Genomic DNA, 18337 nt, shown 5'->3' on the forward strand with positions numbered 1-18337 from the left:
AAATGTAATTTCAGTCGATTCATGTCTGTATGCTTAAGCTACAGGATCCATGTGTAGAACTATGCATCAACGCAGATACAGTGACATGCAGATGTGATGTCAGTATAAGTGAATTTCATCAAATGTACACTATCTGTTCAAGCACTCACTTGATAAGGGAATTTCTTATACCATATTGCTGACAGTCTTTTGCACATTTTATTTATATTCTGCCCACTGGAACACTTTTTGGTTCAAAAGACAAATGTTTTTATCATTTTACTGTGTTTTAATTGTCAAGGCTTTCTGGATATTTCACCACTTTGATGCATCATAATGTTGCATAACCTTGCGTGCTGAGTCAAACCCCACACAGTAAGTTAGGTGAAAGCATCCCGACTTCAACTGGTCCTTGAATCTTCCATGCACTAACGTGTATTTTCAAACATGTCTTTTAAACATCGATGTATGTTGTCAGTGTATGTTGTTGTATGATACTGTATGATACTAATCTTTAAAAGGGACTGTTTCTGTATGATTAATTGTAGCAGGTACTCAACTTCTAACAATTCTTAGCCCCATTCTGTAGCTGCAGTATATGACAGCCTCTGGTGAAACACTGTCATCCCGCTTTGTTTGTTTTGATTCATTGGCTTGAAGACATGTTTTTTTTTTTTTCCATATTGACTGACATGTAGTTTGAGTCTGTAAAAGGTGATGAATTACCTTCATCATGTTTGTGAAGATTGAAGTAACTCAGTCCTGTATGGGTTGCAGTTGGTTATGAAAATTATAAAAGTCAAACTCTTAAGAATTTGTAAATATACCTAGAATCTAATATATGGACAAATACAAAAATGTGTATATTTGTCAAATTTTGAAATGGAATGGCATAATACATCACTGTTATAATGTAATTGTCATAGAGTATTTATTGAATATTGTGATGAACACTGACAGTATGCATTAAAACCTGTTAGATCCATGTTAATGAAAACCTTGTCACCTTACTGTGCTACCCAGCATGCACCCACCCTGCTGTAAATGTCCTGCTACTGCCATCTTTTTTTTTTTTTTTTCATATTTATTTTAGGCATTTTATGCTTTATTTGACAGAGATAGTGAGAGAGAGAGACAGGAAGGTATGGGAGAGAGAGGGGAGGACATGCAGCAAATGACCGCGGGCTGGAATCGAACCCGGGTCGCTGCGGGAAGGACTGAGCCTTATATGGTACGCGCTCTACTCGGTGAGTCACCGGGGTGCCCTTGCTACTGCCATCTTGAGGTGATAAGACAGTACGGCTGTTTTACTGTTTAACGGCTACTTACCTCCGCCAAGGAGGTTATGTTTTCGGTGCCGTTTGTCTGTTAGTTGGATTACGGAAAAACTACTGGCCCGATTTTCATGAAACTTCATGGAAGGGTGTAGCATGGGCCAAGGAAGAACCCATTCAATTTTGGAGCGGATCCGGATCCGACTCACGAACAAGCAATAATAGCACAAACCTTGGCCAAGGTCTGCGCTCTCCGAGTGCCCTTCTAGTTTTTATTGCAAAGAAACTAGACAGACACAAGAAGAGGGGTTTGACTGTTTTTTATACTTGAGATCAATGAATGTATCTTCCATATGATCAATGATATCAACATAGATGCTTCATTCATATGCACACAGAGCTCAGTAAGGAAGCATATAGTTAATCTAATTTAAATGTTAATGCAAAAAAAGGAAAAATGCAATCCCATATAAGTGTTTTAATTTTCAATGTATGCAAGCATTAATGTGTAAAAATAATCAATTTTGCAAGAAATTGGATTAATTCAAAGACTAGCCACGTAAATTTAGTAAAACAGTTGTAACCCATTTTTCTAAATTAAGTTAATTAATCCGGGGCAGGACGCTACTGTTCAAAGACGGCTGAACATGGGTTTAACATGTAGTCTGAGTCTGTAAAAGGTTTCTAATTACCTTCATCATGTTTGTAAAGATTGATGTAACTCAGTCCTGTATAGGTTACACTCGGTTACTGGTTGTCAGAACAAATCACACATCCCTACTTTGAAGTGTCAAAGGAAAAAATGCAAAAATCTTTAAAAAAAAAATAATAATACTACTAATTAACTAACTAATGCTATTGCATTTGAATTTTCATGCTCTATCATATGTTTCTGATGATAATTTTAAAATGTTGCTGAAAGCTAATTGACATGATAAAAAGCAACTGTAATAAAAGCAATTGCTACCTATTTTTCATTAGGATGATTGAATTTTAAAATGTTTTGTGGGATTGCATTTTCATTTTTAAATTTGCATTGACATTTTAATTAAGATAATACATTTTCATACTGCCCTACAAGCTCATTACTCAGATACTGATGTTTGGCTTTGTAGTACAGCAAGTTGCTGCAGTTTGAACCCGCAGGCTCTCATACAGTGGTCTGCAACCAAGAGCCTGACTTGTTTTACTGCTCAGATTGTAGCTTTACATTTTGGTTGTTGGCTGGGTTTACTGCTCAGATTGTAACTTTCCATTTTGCTTGTTGGCTGGTTTTTGCCACTGAATCTGAGCGGGTAGGTCGGCCACTGGGAGGGTTTTAAAACAAGCTCAAACTCCACCTAGCCGCTACATCACCACTCAGATCTCAGATCTTGTGAAAATAGGCTGACAGTTCATCTCAGTGCAGTCAGCCTGAATCTGTTCAGCTTCACTAGGGACGGTAAAAATGGCAACTCTGCTTCTCCCGCCATTCTTGATTTAGTATTTGGGTCAGTTTGTCCTGCAGATCAACTCACAGTCCCAGTCAGTGCCTTCCACAGTGCTATTTTATGGTACTGCAGACTACAGCTCTGCATCCAGATAAATGGTTATGGAGGGGTTATTTTTGATGTTACACCTGGAGTCCTGTTAGGCCAAACTGGCAAGATTAGACATAGACACTCTTTAATAGGAAACGTAATATTTAGCTTCTCAAATATGTATGATTTCACAACACAGGGAAAAAAAGATTGGAAACTGCATAAAAGGGTGTGTGTCCCGTACATAATCACACACAACTGCTGTTGGCATCCTTTTTTTAGGCAATTGTGTTTCAGGTGTCATTCAAGCATTAGCTTTACTTCCGGTGTTTTCAGTTTGAATCCCTCAGTGATCTCTGCCAATTTTACTATATTTATGTTTTCACTTAGTTTGTCGATCCTTTGGCTTTTAGTTGTATTGTAAAGGTCCCTTATGGTCCCCTAGTGATGCATTTTTAATGTGGTTTCCACCTTGACAGTTTCAAAATAAAAGTTCTGGTTTAAGCGAGGCACTTGCAGTACTACACCAGTAGATGGAAATATTACTTACTTTCTTGATAGGCCTTATTGTGGAGTTGCCAAGCTATTGATTAAAGCAGGAACAAACCTCTTTTTTTAAAGCCTAGTTAGCTCTTGTAGCCTAAATAAAAGTTAAAAATGAAAAATATCATCATTCTGAAGGTGACCATGGAGATCACTCACAGCTATTGTGTGAATTATAGGCTTCGCCAGCCAAGCAAGCACAGACGGCAACAAACCCCATCAGCATTACAGCTGAAGTCTGCATTGACAGCAAATCTAATGTAGCCTACATAGGGAAAAAACACCATAGCCTACTTCAAAAACTTTATCTTTTGAATATAAACAACACAATCAAATTAGTGTCTGTGTATTTATTTGTTAAATAATAGATACAGGGGTAAACAGAGGTCATATTACTTTATTATATTAAATATTAGGCACATCACCAAAAGCACTTGAGTGAGCAAAACTACAAAAAGAACTGTGCAATTAAATGATAAACAGTAACAAACTATAAGTTACTTAAAAAACATGACAGGATTCTTCGACCATTGGGAATTTACTGCGTGGAATTCTGTTTTGCCATCGTCTCAAAAATGAGACTTTTAATTTGAAAAAGTCCAGCATTTTCCTTTCCGGTTATAACTACTTCCTGTTGTAGTTTTCCTCAGTAAAGCGCCTTATGAGTTACGTTTCTCTTTTGGCTGAAATATACCTGCCAAAACTCCTGCCAACGTAATCGTGTTTCTAGAGTTGAGAAACACAATCCGTGTCTGTCTACATAGATGTAAATGGCGTAAACTGAGGATCGTACTTGCAAAACAGGAGTTGCAATCCTGTTTATAGATTTACAGAACTGACTTTGGGTTTTCAGATTATTTTTTTTACAAGTCAACCATTTCACAATCTTGAGCTTATGTACGATTTGTTTTGGCGGAAATATACCTCCATAGAGGTCCATTAAAAGCTGTTTGTGTGGTGTCATGTACCAAAAACACTCTCAATCCATTTTTAGACGTTCATTTTCCAGCAGCTCTCTGAGCCTTGCAAAGAACAGGTTGTTTCTGTTGCTGTGCAGGCTCATTAATATTAACGACCCCTCTGTTCTGATTGGCTAACCGTTTCAAGAGTGAAACATGAGACAGCACAGCTGCAGACAGCAGATGCAGGGAAAACTCTCCGGTAATAAACAGTGGCAAGCGCTCAACTGCTTTGAAAAAAACACTTTGTTAAACTATTATTTCTTACAAAAATGATAATGAGTGAACCTTTGTGACGCCACAAAGTTACGGAAGTCCAAACGGCTCATTTAGAGGCTCGCTTTTCTAATATGGATTGTGTGGATTTAGTTGGCAACCGTGCATTTTGATACTTTCACCATGTTTAGATAGCACATCCAACTCCTTTATAATCAAAGAGGCAAGGGAAATCCTGTTTTACACCATATGGGACCATCCTAAGCAGAAAACTTTTAGTGACAGGACACTCTCTCACTGGCGTCCTGTCTACCTGTTAGCATAGCAAGGCTTATTTTTAGCCTGGTGGCTAAGCTTGACAGCCCTGTTTTATCTGATGACCATACGTGTGGGTTACGGCAGCGTATTGATGTCACAGTGGGAAAAAAATATAGGCTCAGTATCTCGTTATAACGAGAAACGTTTCTCGTTATAACGAGATCTTTTTCTCGTTATAACAAGATATTTTCACGTTATAATGACATCTTTTCTCGTTATTACGACATACCGACTCTCATTATAACAAGAAACGTTTCTCATTATAATATAACCTGATTGTGTCTGAGTCAGGATGAGTTGAGTAAGTCTGATTGTTGTTGCTGAGTGAAAAGGTTATATTATTTTATAAGGGAAATTATAAGAGTTATTAGACATATCCCAAATAGACAATTATTCGTCCAGCAAACCAATTTCTATAAAGGGACGGATAACACGAGGGAAAAGCCCTCTCAGTTGGCCAAACACAAGAGGTTAAGTTATAGTTATAACTATTATTGTTATGATTATTATTATTACTACTACAGAATATATATTTATAAAAAAGGGCAGCACGGATCTTTTCCGGTTTAGTGATTGATATTGTGAGCAAGCAAACACAGAACAAGTTACTTTTAGTCTCAAACACATTTATTTCTACTGTTATATCTACAACTACAACTAAACAACACTACAGGAAACAAACACAAAAGGGGCAAACACAACAGTAAGGAGGGCAAGGGAAAATGTCAACAAAGCAGTAGCCTATTACATTGGGAGTTATAGAATGAAAATGACATCAGATTATTAATAGACTGAGATGACCAAGCCTATAGTGATCATCACCTGAGAAACAGAAATTTGAGTGTAATTCAAAAGACAGAGCTTTGGAGCACTGGTGTAAATATCGACAGTGCAACCGGGGCCCAGAAGCTGTCAAGGGCCCATGTAAGAAGGTGATTTTTTTGCTGCTTTACTGTCCTTTCGCACACACGCTGACCGTTTCACACAATCTTCAAAGTAACCATTCAAGTATATCACTACTTGTGAATGTGATAGCTAACGTTATATATACCACTATCCCACCTTGTGTATAACACTTACGGTTTTGAGTCATAGCCTACTTTTATGTATTTTTATTTGTCCTTATTGAAATGTTCCAAAACTGCATGTTTTATTAAAAATAAATATTATTTCTACCCACCACTTATTTAATTTGGTAGTTTTCTTCTCAAAAGTTACAAAGGAAGAAGGCTTGCTGGGAAATGCTAATTTGTTTGTCCAATGACCTTGCTCCCTGTCATTTGTGATAACTTGCATGGACATCGTGATGTCAATTTTTTCTCAACGGTTCAAGCTTTTAGCAAGAAGCAAGTGTTCTTCAGCAAATGGAAGATAAGTTAGCAGCATAAATAATGTTTAGCAAGCCCAAACAAAAAAGTGGCGCTCAAAAGAGGAAGGAAAAAATAGAACAGGATGAGCGTACTGCTAAACTGACGAAATTAGATAGGTTTTTCCATGCTTCATCGAATGCTAACGTTAGCAATGTTGACCTGCAAGAAAAAATATTTGCACCGGGGCCAATCACAACTATGTTACGCCACTGCTTTGGAGGCTTTGCCAATTGATAAATGGACCTCTAACAGCAAAGTAAATGGAGTGCTGGATAGTTGCTTGTGTCCTGGAGTCTGCTACGACCCGACGTTGCTGGACTTGTGGATGGTGAGAGAGTCTTCTGGAGTCAAGTTGGACGGACTGGACCGGGTCAGTGGAGAAACTTGATCAAGCGAACTTGAAACAAGCTAACTCAAAGAACTATTCTCTCTCTGGGAACGATCTTATAAGGAATATTGTGTCCCTGCCTTCGGATGGCGTTCAGCCAATCAGATTGGGCAGTGGTGGGGGTGTTTTCTCCACCTACTTATCACCATGACCAATGCAGTTTCGGTCCCGGTGATTACACATTGTACACTCAGTCATAGTACATTTCTGGTGGCAGATTTGAAAAGTCAAGATCAAAACAAATAAATTGATACCAAACTCGGAACCTGTAGTTTCAAGATTGGTGAAGTAACAGTGTTTTCATTAACTTAATAAATCATAACTTTATGAGCTTACAAATAGGACACGATGCTGACTATCACATCCACAGAGTAAGACAACATAAAATAATCATGTTCCTGTATGGAAAAGTGTTATATTTCAGTTCATATACTTTATAGTCCTTTGTTTCAATGACGGGCTTCCCTGAGGGTCCCGTGGTCACGCATGAAAAGTGTGTGTGTCCAAGTCATGTTTATGGCAGTTGATTATTGCCAGCGGTCTGTCTGGTGACCAACTGTTCATTAGTCATGCTGGGTTGGCTGATCGCTTATCAGCCATCAGTTGATCAGGAGATGAAAAGGTTCTTGTGTCAGGGACTGGTCAGCAGAGCTGTAAATGAAGAAATGTCCCTGGCCCTTTTGGCCTCTCTTGGCATGAACGCAGGGTCAGCTGTTTTCATGGAGACCTTGCGCATTTAGCATGACATGAGGTTGTTGTAACCAGCGCCTTGCCCAGGTGCCAACGAGAAACGTTTCTCATCATAATGAGCTAAGTTGGTATGTCGTAATAGCGAGAAAAAGATCTTGTTATAACAAGAAAAAAATCTTGTTATAACGAGATACTGAGCCGATATTTTTTTTCACTGTGACATCAATACGCTGCCGTAGTGACAGTGTTATACTTACAGTAGATTTGTCGAAACTGCAGAAATAATCTTGTACCACATTGCTTAATAGATTTAGTCTTGCCTGCCTGTTCCGCACCGTCCCTGCTCCCACATCACCTTGGACTTTGTGACCGGCCTGCCGTCGGGCGTTCTGTTCCCAGGTGGGCACCTCCGTCAGTCTCTCCTCTGGTTTCCACCCGCAGTCCAATGGTCAGACGGAGCTGGAGATGGAGACGTCACTGCGCAGCCTGGTCTTGTCGAACCCCACCACCTGGAGCCACAAGTTAGTGTGGATGGAGTACGCCATCAATTCTCTTCCCTCCTCTTCTTCTGGTCTCTCTCCCTTCTAGGCAGCGTACGGGTACCAGCCACCCCTGTTTCCCGAGCAGGAGAAGGAGGTCAGGGTTCCTTCGCCAAGAGTTCGTCCGACGCTGTCGCAGGACGTGGGTGAAGGTCCGCTCCACTCTGCTCAGCACCTCTCTCCGCTACTGCTGTCAGGCCGACCGTCACCGAACCCCAGCTCCGCGGTATCGCCCTGGCCAGAAGGTTTGGCTCTCTATTCGCGACCTCCCACTGAAGTAACCAGAACTAGCCTCCACTAGCTCAGCTTTCGGGGCGGATGAGCTCTCTCGTGTTTGGGTGTGATGCAAAGTAAACGAAGACACCGGGGGTCTCCGTTTTTTTTAAGGGGGGGGGGGAGGTGATGGCGCTGTTTGTGTCTCTGTCGCTCTCTCTCTGGTATCTCTCTGGCTATTGGTTCTAGGTGCTGGTCTGCTGACTTCCTCCTCAATCAGTAGAATCGGCTGCACTGGAGGGAAGGATATAAAAGTCTGCTCCCCAGTTTGGCTCATTCTCCCTCCTAGCCTGTGCTCCCTCCTGGGGAACCAATGCCCAGGACCTTTGATTCTTTTTTGTTTGTTTTGTTGCTTTGGTAAACTGTGTGCACCCCTAGCATTCCCACCTGACCACGCATCCAACACCTGCACTACATGCTGATCTACTGACTGTCACACCTCATAAGGTTTAGCCTTGGTTTTACTTGGATTATTTAAAATAAATATTGATTAATTGGCTCTACTGCTGCCTGGTCTCCCTGTGGGAGGGACAGTCCCGCATTTTGACATTGACATATTGTCCCGCAACCAGATGGATTTTGATAAACTGAAGCTTGAAAATATAAATCTATAAATTTCTATTTATAGAAATGTATATCTACAAATATTGTCATTTATTACCATGTATGCGGCGCAGCAGCGTCACCCCTCCTCCTAATAAGGATAATAAATGTTATTTTTAATGTTTTAATGCAAATATAGCACAACATTTGATTTATGATTGTGACCTGTTCTCTTGCCATTCAAACTGTGAGGTTTTTTTTAGGCTTGCTATTGAATCTAATTCAGTGAATTTGTAAAATTCTTCCATTATTGTCACGTGAACATGTTTCCTACCTTTTATTGAGTGTTCTTCAACTGACAACTCAATGTCCTGCAAAATCAACATGCCTCTCCTGCAACTTGGTCATTTGGATTTGGTCACCCTATGAGTAGATAATGATAGAATTTTTATTTTTGGGTGATATGGCAGATTTATGGGATTCTGTCTCTAAGGAGCTTATTGCAGGTGGATTATCAACAAATAATATAAAGCACAATATCATCACATCATTCATATTTTGTGAAGGAAAATAAGTCCTAAAAACGTCCTTACTTGCCAGCATTTCATTTCGGACTTGTTTCACAGTCCGATATATTGACAATATAAGATCTGGGAGGTTAGCAATATTAAAATATATAATAATTATTCAAGATACGTGCTTGCAGTATGGGAGGGAAAAATTCTACGTCACTTAGTGTACCTAACCTGAAGGTATGCTTTTCACTGAGGTGGCTTGAAGCTTGAAGGGATCGGCGATGGGAGGAGGAACAGATGACACATGGGTGTAGGAAGCACGGGTGACAGGGGGGATATGTCCCCTCCAATATTAAAAGGTGCTTAAAATTTAGACTTTTATTTTAAAAAGCCGTTGGTTTTGTACCTGGTTTCACACTTTGCTCCTCGCTAGCCTCCTCTCTAAACAATCTCTGCCTCTCTCATCCAAACCTGCTCGTAACATCCCCCCTAGTCCATGGCTCACCGGTGTCATCAGAGAGCAACGGGTGGGGCTCAGAGCAGCTGAGAGCAAATGGAGCAAATCCAGAGATCCCACTGTCTGACCTCAGTGACTATCAGTCTCTCCTATCAGCATTCTCCTCCCATTTAAAAACTGCCAGACTACTTATTTTCATGACAAAATCAGCAGCGCCAAAGACGCTCAAAAAATTAATTAAAAAATTATAAAATGAATACACTCCTCAACCCTCCACCACCTCCACCCTCAACAACCATCAGTAATCAGTTCTCTGAACCATACCCTCCAACCTCCTGCAGACCATTTCGCCCACACTCATCCCTGTAGTCACGCACATCATCAACTCCTCACTTACAACGGGTGTGTTCCCCACTGCTTTTAAGCAAGCTCGGGTTACCCCGCTGCTAAAGAAACCTACACTCAACCCATCTCAGGTTGAAAATTATAGGTCGGTTTCACTCCTCACCTTCCTTTCCAAGATACTTGAGCACACAGTCTTTAATCAAGTCTCTGAATTATTTTCTGATAACAACCTGTATGATCCTAACCAGTCTGGCTTCAACACTCTACCGAGACTGCGCTCTTGTCTGTAGTGGAAACACTGCGATCAGCTAGAGCTGCTGGTCAGTTTAGTGTTCTAATGTTGCTAGACCTATCAGCTGCCTTTGACACAGTTAACCACCAAATCCTCCTCTCCACACTCTCCTGAGAAGCTTGGCTTCTCAGGATCTGCTCTCCGCTGGTTTGAGTCCTATCTCTCAGGGAGATCTTTTAGAGTGTCTTGGAGGGGGGAAGTGTCTAAATCGCACTGCTTGTCCACAGGGGTACCTCAAGGGTCAGTGCATGGACCCCTTCTCTTTTCAATATACACCACCTCACTTGGTGCAGTCATCCGCTCACATGGCTTCTCATACCATTCATATGCTGACGACACCCAGCTCTTCCTATCGTTCCCACCAGAAGACCCCACAGTCTCGGCACGGATATCGGCATGCCTCGCCGTTATCTCGGCATGGATGAAAGAACGCCACCTTCAGCTTAACCTATCAAAGATTGAGCTCCTTGTCATCCCAGCCAGTCCCTCTATACAACAACAGATCAGTATCCAGCTCGAATCAGTTCAGCTCATTCCTGCAAAGTCTGCCCGAAACTTGGGTGTCATGATTGATGACCAACTAACCTTTAAGGAGCATGTGGCTTCTGTTGCTGGGTCATATCGATTTGCCCTGTACAACATCAGGAAGATTAGACCCTACCTGTCTGAACATGCAGCACAACTCCTAGTACAGGCTCTTGTAATATCACGCCTTGACTACTGCAACTCCTTACTGGCAGGGCTCCTGGCATGTACGCTCAAACCTCTGCAGATGATCCAGAACGCGGCGGCGCATCTGGTCTTCAACCAGCCCAAAACAGCACGTCACTCTGCTGTTCATATCCCTCCACTGGCTCCCAGTTGCTGCCCGCATCAAGTTCAAGTCCTTGATGCTCGCCTATAAAGCAGCAACCAAAACGGCTCCCACCTACCTGAACTCCCTCATTCAGGTCTACACTCCCTCCTGCTCACTACGCTCTGCCAAGGAGCGGCGCCTGGTGCTGCCACCACAACAAGGCCCTAAGTCTCTATCCAGACTCTTCTTTGCTGTGGTTCCTCGGTGGTGGAATGAGTTACCAAACTCCATTCGATCCGCAGAGTCCCTCTCAATCTTTAAGAAAAGGCTAAAGACCCAGCTCTTTAGCGAACACCTTCTCACCTGATGGACTGTGTACTTGCTTAAAAAATAATAATAATAAAAACTTTTTTTTTAAAATTCTTTGTCTGCCTCTATGCACTGCCTCGTGGCACCTATGTCCTGTCGGACTAGAACGTAGCTTTATGGCACTTACTCTCGTTCTCTCCTGACTAGATCCTTGCTTGTGTTGTATTAGAATCTCATATGTACTTCGCTTTGGATAAAAGCGTCTGCCAAATGGGAAATTGTAAATTGTAATTGGTGGAGCACTGTTAAATGAAATTTAGCGTTTGTCAGAAACCTCAAAAGAAAGGAAATTCAATTGGTCATCATCAATGCTTCAGCTAGGGCTGTGACGGTTACCACATTACCGCGGTCATGTGACACCTACTGCGGGGTTGAGCTCATTACCGTCTTTTTTTTTTTTTTTTTTTACATTTTATTGTATAATTTATTATATAAAATATTGCAGGCACATCGCCAAAATTGCTTGAGTAGCAAAACGACAAAAAGGGACTTACCAATTAAATGATAAACAGTAACAAACTATAAAAAACATGACAGGATTGTTCATCTCAATTTACTGCATGGAATTATTGGAATGTGCCTTTACTCACGCACTCATCTCATATTTCCTATAGCCTATGTTACAGTATATATGGTATACAACAAAAAGAAATAACCAGCATGAATAACATTTGTTTAATGTCAAATATTTATACACATATAATGAGCTCTGTCCAATAAATCCTTTTGGGAACATGATTACGCACGCACCTGTCTCTCTCTCCTCTCCCCTATTCCTCCGACCGACAGTCAACACTCTCACAGGGTTTCTCTGAAGCGGTTCTTTGGCATGGTTTGTCTGAAAAAAGTCTGTTTAGGTTGACTAGCTGTCGATATTCATGTTTGGATATTCCATGGAAATACAGAAGCGCAATACTACTGCGCAATGAATGCTTTCAGTTCATCCACGGACAGACTGTCGCACGTTTCATGTCTCTGTGCACCTCATCGCACATGCACCTCATCGTTGTTCTAAAGGTATGTGAAATTATGATTTTCACATCTGTTTATCAGCGTGCTGTAGCCCGTTGTACTTGCGCAAGTTACGGGTATGTTGCAGGGAGAAAATTGCAAAAATGTATTTACAATCCTCGTTTTTTAGAATTATGAAAAGGCCTTTAAAGCCAAAATATTTGAAAAAAACTCACGGAAGGATGAGACCGTAGCATTTCCAGTGTTTGAGAAATTTAAATTTTAAATGTCAACGCCAGCCGGTGTAAAGGTCCAATATTGTTCTTGAACAGCTGCGCAAGCGGTGCTTTAGGGACAGACATGGAATGGACATATATGTGTAATGTACTACACACGGGACATACGTCTCAATTCGGAGCCATCTTTGCTTGTATTATTGCGCAATCCTGTGTACAGAGCTACAGGTGCTGAGTAGGGACAGAACAGACTGCAGCTACGGAAGGCGAAGCACTATATGAACTAGCGCGATTAAAGACAACAATATATTACATCTCCCCTCCTCAGCAAAAAGAAACATCTTAACACATTGCATTGTGTTTCAATGCCAAACATTTGTATTAACTCAATACTACTTGTTTGTTATCTTAAGTTCCCTTACTTGAATAGTCAATAAATCTCAATATCCAGTCTGCAGTGTTAGTGGCTCTTGAAATCAAAAGAAACAAACAGTCATTTAACTTTACCTAATGTGATTTCACACACAATAGCTTGGAAGGAACCAGCGCTTCACTTCCTGAAGGTGAAAATAACTAATCAAATACAAATCAATTATAGATTCAGTCTATCAGGAGGCTTCACAACTCTGCCCCGCCTAGTAGTAAGCTGTTCAGCTGGCCGGGCTCGAGTGGGGCTCAAAGGTGGTTTAGGTGGTGAGTGCGGTAGTTCAGGAAGAGCTGGAGGTTGTGACTCCTTCTCAGTCGGCGGACCTGATAGCTCAGTCCAAGGTTCATCCCGAACCCAGTGGCGAGGACGGTTGGCAGCTGCAGTGCTTTTGCGAAGGTGTTGACTGTTGTGGCGGTATTCCTTGTTACCACAGTCCACAACATAGGACCGCGGAGCACTGTGTGGTTTAACTACAACTCCAGGGGACCATTTGTAGTTGCCAGGGTACGGTTGCATTCTAACCTCATCTCCAGGCTTAAGGGCAACACGGGGTTTGCCTGCTCTCTTGCGGTCATGGTAGAACTTTTGGATGTCCTTGCTCTTGTCCAGCAGACGCTTAACTTTGAGGGGGTCATAGGCTGTTGGAGCAAGTAGCGCACGAGCAGTAGGCAGCTTATTGCGAGGCCTCCTGCTCATAAGCAGTTGAGCCGGCGATAGACCTACTGACTCAAGTGGAGTAGTTCTGTAGTCCATCAGTGCGAGGTGCTTGTCTGGTGCTTTACACCAAAGCCTCTTCACAGTTTGCACTGCATGCTCTGCTTCACCATTCGAGTGTGGCGTGTGAGGTGAAGATGTCTTGTGTGAAATACCATAACTCTTACAGAAGTCTTTGAATTCCTCTGCGGACCATTGTCTGTCCGTAGAGTGGCGGGGATACCATGTCTGCTGAACTGAGCTTTCAGAGTCTCTATGGTGGTGCGACTGCGCATGTCTCTCAGTTCGTCTACTTCAACAAATTTTGAGTAGTAATCCACTAGTAGGACGAACTGCTTGCCTTCAAACTCAAACAGATCTGAAGCCACCTCTTCAAATGGTAGCTCTGGCGTTTCTGTTGGCTTGAGTGGTTGTCTGGGCAGCTTATTTTGGAAATCAGCACACTTGCTGCAGTGTCTGACCATTTCTTCGATTTCTGCACTCATACCTGGCCAGTATAGCACTTCACAGGCTCGCTGTTTGCTCTTCACCATCCCTCAGTGAGATTGGTGTATAAGCCTTAGCATGTGCTCTCGCATGGTGGGGGGTACTACTATACGTAGTCCTTTGCAGACAATTCCATCAGATAACGCGAGCTGGCTTCTCGAGTCACAATATGGCTGAACAGGAATGGGCACTTCCCGTCTGTGTTCTGGCCAGCCATGCTGAATTGTCTGTTGGGGACAGCTTAGCTCTTCTTTTGTGCGCACCTGCAGTTCTGTGTACTTCTGGTCGCTAACTGCAACAAAGTTGAGCATGGAGACACACTCTAGGCCATCCATCTCTGGTGTGCTCTCTGGAAGCTGTGCTCTGGACAGCGTGTCAGGCAGCTCCATGTCCTTTCCTCTCCTGTACTTGACTGTTAAGTCATACCATTGTAGTCGAAGACGCATTCTCTGGATGCGCATTGGGGTAGACAGCAGTGATTTCCTAAAGATATCTTTGAGAGGTTTGTGGTCATTGTATATTGTGACGTGTTCCAAATATGTAGTTGTGAAACTTGACGCAGGCATGCACAATGGAGAACATTTATTTAGAGTATAGACCTACATCAGAGAGGCTATAACAAATAGGCTACAGCACAATTTTCTTGCTCATTACATATTCATAACTACGAGTCCTAGGCAATACGAGGCACTCTAGTCGGCATCCTTCCCCTTCGTCTCATGAGCGTCATGTGAGCTTGCTCCTCTCTGTACCTCAAACTACTTCTATTAACTCTTGTTCTCAGTCTTTATCATTTCACGGGAAAATAAAAAAAATATAATATTGTTAAATATATCAATAGCCTACGTATTATACGAAATATAATATTGATAAACAATATCAAATGGTGTCTGGGGTTGGCGGTAAACTGCCAAACCGCAGGGGGGGGCTACTTTTTCACTGCAGTAAGAAAATTTCAATACAGTCACAGCCCTAACTTCAGTCTGCTCTCCATCAAGGTGTATCAGCACAGAGTTTGGACAACTGCTACAGTCCTATAGCTATGCCTACTGTACTTCAAACATGTACTCACCAGGAGTCACGTGGGTACATCAAGCAAGATGGCTACGCATTAGACCAGCTCTGCTCACCATGGATGTATTAGCTGCTCACCCACCAATATATTAAACGCACAGTATGTAATTTCTGCCGCTAGGGGTCTCTCAATCAAAACAATAACAAAAGACGTAGTTTGATGACGTCGTGAAGTAGCGTGGGATCATGGGAGTTTTTTTACGGGGACAGCTTCGGCGACAGAACGCGCAGCAAACGGGAATGAATAATCGTGATCCATCCTATACTGTCACAATAAAATCGGTTCCAGAAATAACAGGCAATGAGCGTTCAAGCTATATCAATCGTAAAGCTGCTCGAATACTCAAGCTGATCGTCCGCCTCTGTTCAGGGCACCCTCTGTTGCGTGGCGAAACCACGGGGTACCGTCGGCTCTGTACCAGCCTCCTCTTGGCGACCACTCCAGCTCGCGGCTTCACGCAAATCTCGGGGGAAGTTACTGTAGGCTCGTTGGCGTAGTGCGGTTCGGTCCCCCTCTCCTCGTCTCCCTCTGGTCTGGTCAAGTGGGTGCAGGCCGGCGCACGCTCTGGGGCTGTAACAAACCGAGGAATCCTCAGTGCCACAAACACATAGCAACATCAACACACACTCACGCCAGTTGCGTGCATTGACTTCTTTCCTTCATTAAAAGGAATGATGCGCCCAACAATATTGGTCTTTGATCCCGTTGAAGGAAGCTGCTGCACCACCAGAGAAGGGACTAGCCTGCAGTCCAACTGTGTTCTCACCCTGGGAAGAGCCCCCCACAGGTGAATCTTGTTTGCCTTTATCGAAGGGCAGGGCTCGGTGTGGACGAATCATCTCTAAATTAATCCATGCAGTTAGTGCACACTACACAATGAAAAACAACCTAATAAACACTGCAACCCAAACAAATCCTAAACACTGCAAAACAAAATAAATACAAATTAAGTTAGTCAAACGATTAGTGATTAACACAAAGTCATAGCAAAATAAATCAAATCACACAAAAGAGTTTCATTGCAATGCTCCTACTCACTGACATAAACAATCCTATTCCTCATTATGACATAATCCTGAGATTAGCATTGGAAAAACACCAGCATACTGGAAGAAGTGGCAACACAGTGGGATTTGTAATATTGGTGACTTATATGATAAGGAGGTATTTGTCTTATTAGTGAAAAAATACAATTGTAAAGACACTGGGCGGTACTGAAAAGTGGATTGGGAAAGGGCCAAATAAGGCCTTGTGTGAAATGCCGCTGCTGGAGATGTGAAAGAAAACGGATTTGGAAAGTTCAACTCCTGTCTGTGGTCACAGTCGTTTTTTCTGTTTTTTCTCTTTCTTTTTTGGGGGGGACTTAATGAATATATTTTTTATTTTTTTATTTTTTGTTGTTATTTATTGATCATTTTACTTTCCAAATAAAATAACTCTTGCCCTATTGCAAATGTAATGTTGTTGTCTTCCATGACTTTTCCTACAGTATTTGGACATGAAATGCCGCTGTTGATGGAGATGAAAGAAAATGGACTTGGAACAAACACCAAGCGGCGCCAGCGGCACGGTGCGCCCGTTGGCGCGCTGTGCACACAGCACACAGCGCCGAGCGCTCTGAGAACAGGTGTTTATAAAGCGGTAGCGCATGGAACTCGGGCAGCCAATGAGGGCTTTTCGAGGATTCCAAGCAGCCCGTTGAACAGCCTGGACAATCCAAACAGCACCTGTATTTTCCTATGGCTGCTGAGGCCACTGGGCGTTGACGTTTCCAAAGAAAATGATTCTTCCCCTACTGCAAATGCAGGCTAATAATGCTGTTGTCCTTCCATGACTTTTCCTACAGTATTTGGACATGAAATGCCGCTGTTGATGGAGATGTGAGGAAAAAAAAAAACCCCCAAAAAAGAAAAATGGACTTGGAAAGTTAAACTCCTGTCTGTTGTCGCAATCATTTTTACAGATTTAATGTTGTATTTATTCCGTCATTTATTGAATTTGTGTTGGAGAGTAATTATATGACAGGCAGTGTGAAAAGGCGAAGCTAGGGAGCAGAGTGTCGCTCAGACACAGCGGGACGCGTCAGCGGTCAATGTGGCCGGGGAGGAGGCGACCGTCGACCTCTGGAGAAGCAGCTGCCTTCGCTCACCGCTACACTGCGGCGTCGTGACCTTCCGCAGAGCTTATCTACCTATTTCAAATGCGTACCGCACCGTGGTTGATGGTGCTTTTGTAGGGAAACTGAGTGTTTGTGCTGTTACATGGAGCTCTCTCGCATTGTTTCATTGTCTTCAGTTCTTATTAAAGACACTGGGCGGTACTGAAAAGTGGATTGGGAAAGGGCCAAATAAGGCCTTGTGTGAAATGCCGCTGCTGGAGATGTGAAAGAAAATGGATTTGGAAAGTTCAACTCCTGTCTGTGGTCACAGTTGTTTTTTTGTTTTTTTTAATGACTTAATGAATTTATTTATTATTATTAATTATTATTATATTATTATTTATCTATCATTTTACTTTCCAAATAAAATGATTCTTCCCCTATTGCAAATGCAGGCTAATGTTGTCCTTCCATTACTTTTCCTACAGTATTTGGACATGAAATGCCGCTGTTGATGGAGATGTGAGGGAAATGAAAAAACTGTACTTGGAAAGTTCAACTCCTGTCTGTGGTCACAGTCGTTTTTTTCTTTCTTTTTTGGGGGGGACTTAATGTATATATTTTTTATTTTTTGTTATTATTTATTGATCATTTTATTTTCCAAATAAAATGACTCTTGCCCTATTGCAAATGTAATGTTGTTGTCCTTCCATGACTTTTCCTACAGTATTTGGATATGAAACGCCGCTGTTGATGGAGATGTGAAAGAAAATGGACACCAAGCGGCGCCAGCCATAATGTAGCCATATCTCAGCCAACAGTGTGTCCGCAGCTGGCCCTATGCTGGACCAGAAAAGTTTCAGCACTGGCACCAGATGTCAGCCTCAAGTATACCTTAATTAAGCCATGTAATAACCACACACCCCATATTTGGCCCAGATTAAAAATGCCTCAACAACTGTGG

Source organism: Centroberyx gerrardi, chromosome 11, assembly GCF_048128805.1.
Source record: "Centroberyx gerrardi isolate f3 chromosome 11, fCenGer3.hap1.cur.20231027, whole genome shotgun sequence".
Lineage (NCBI taxonomy): Eukaryota > Metazoa > Chordata > Actinopteri > Beryciformes > Berycidae > Centroberyx > Centroberyx gerrardi.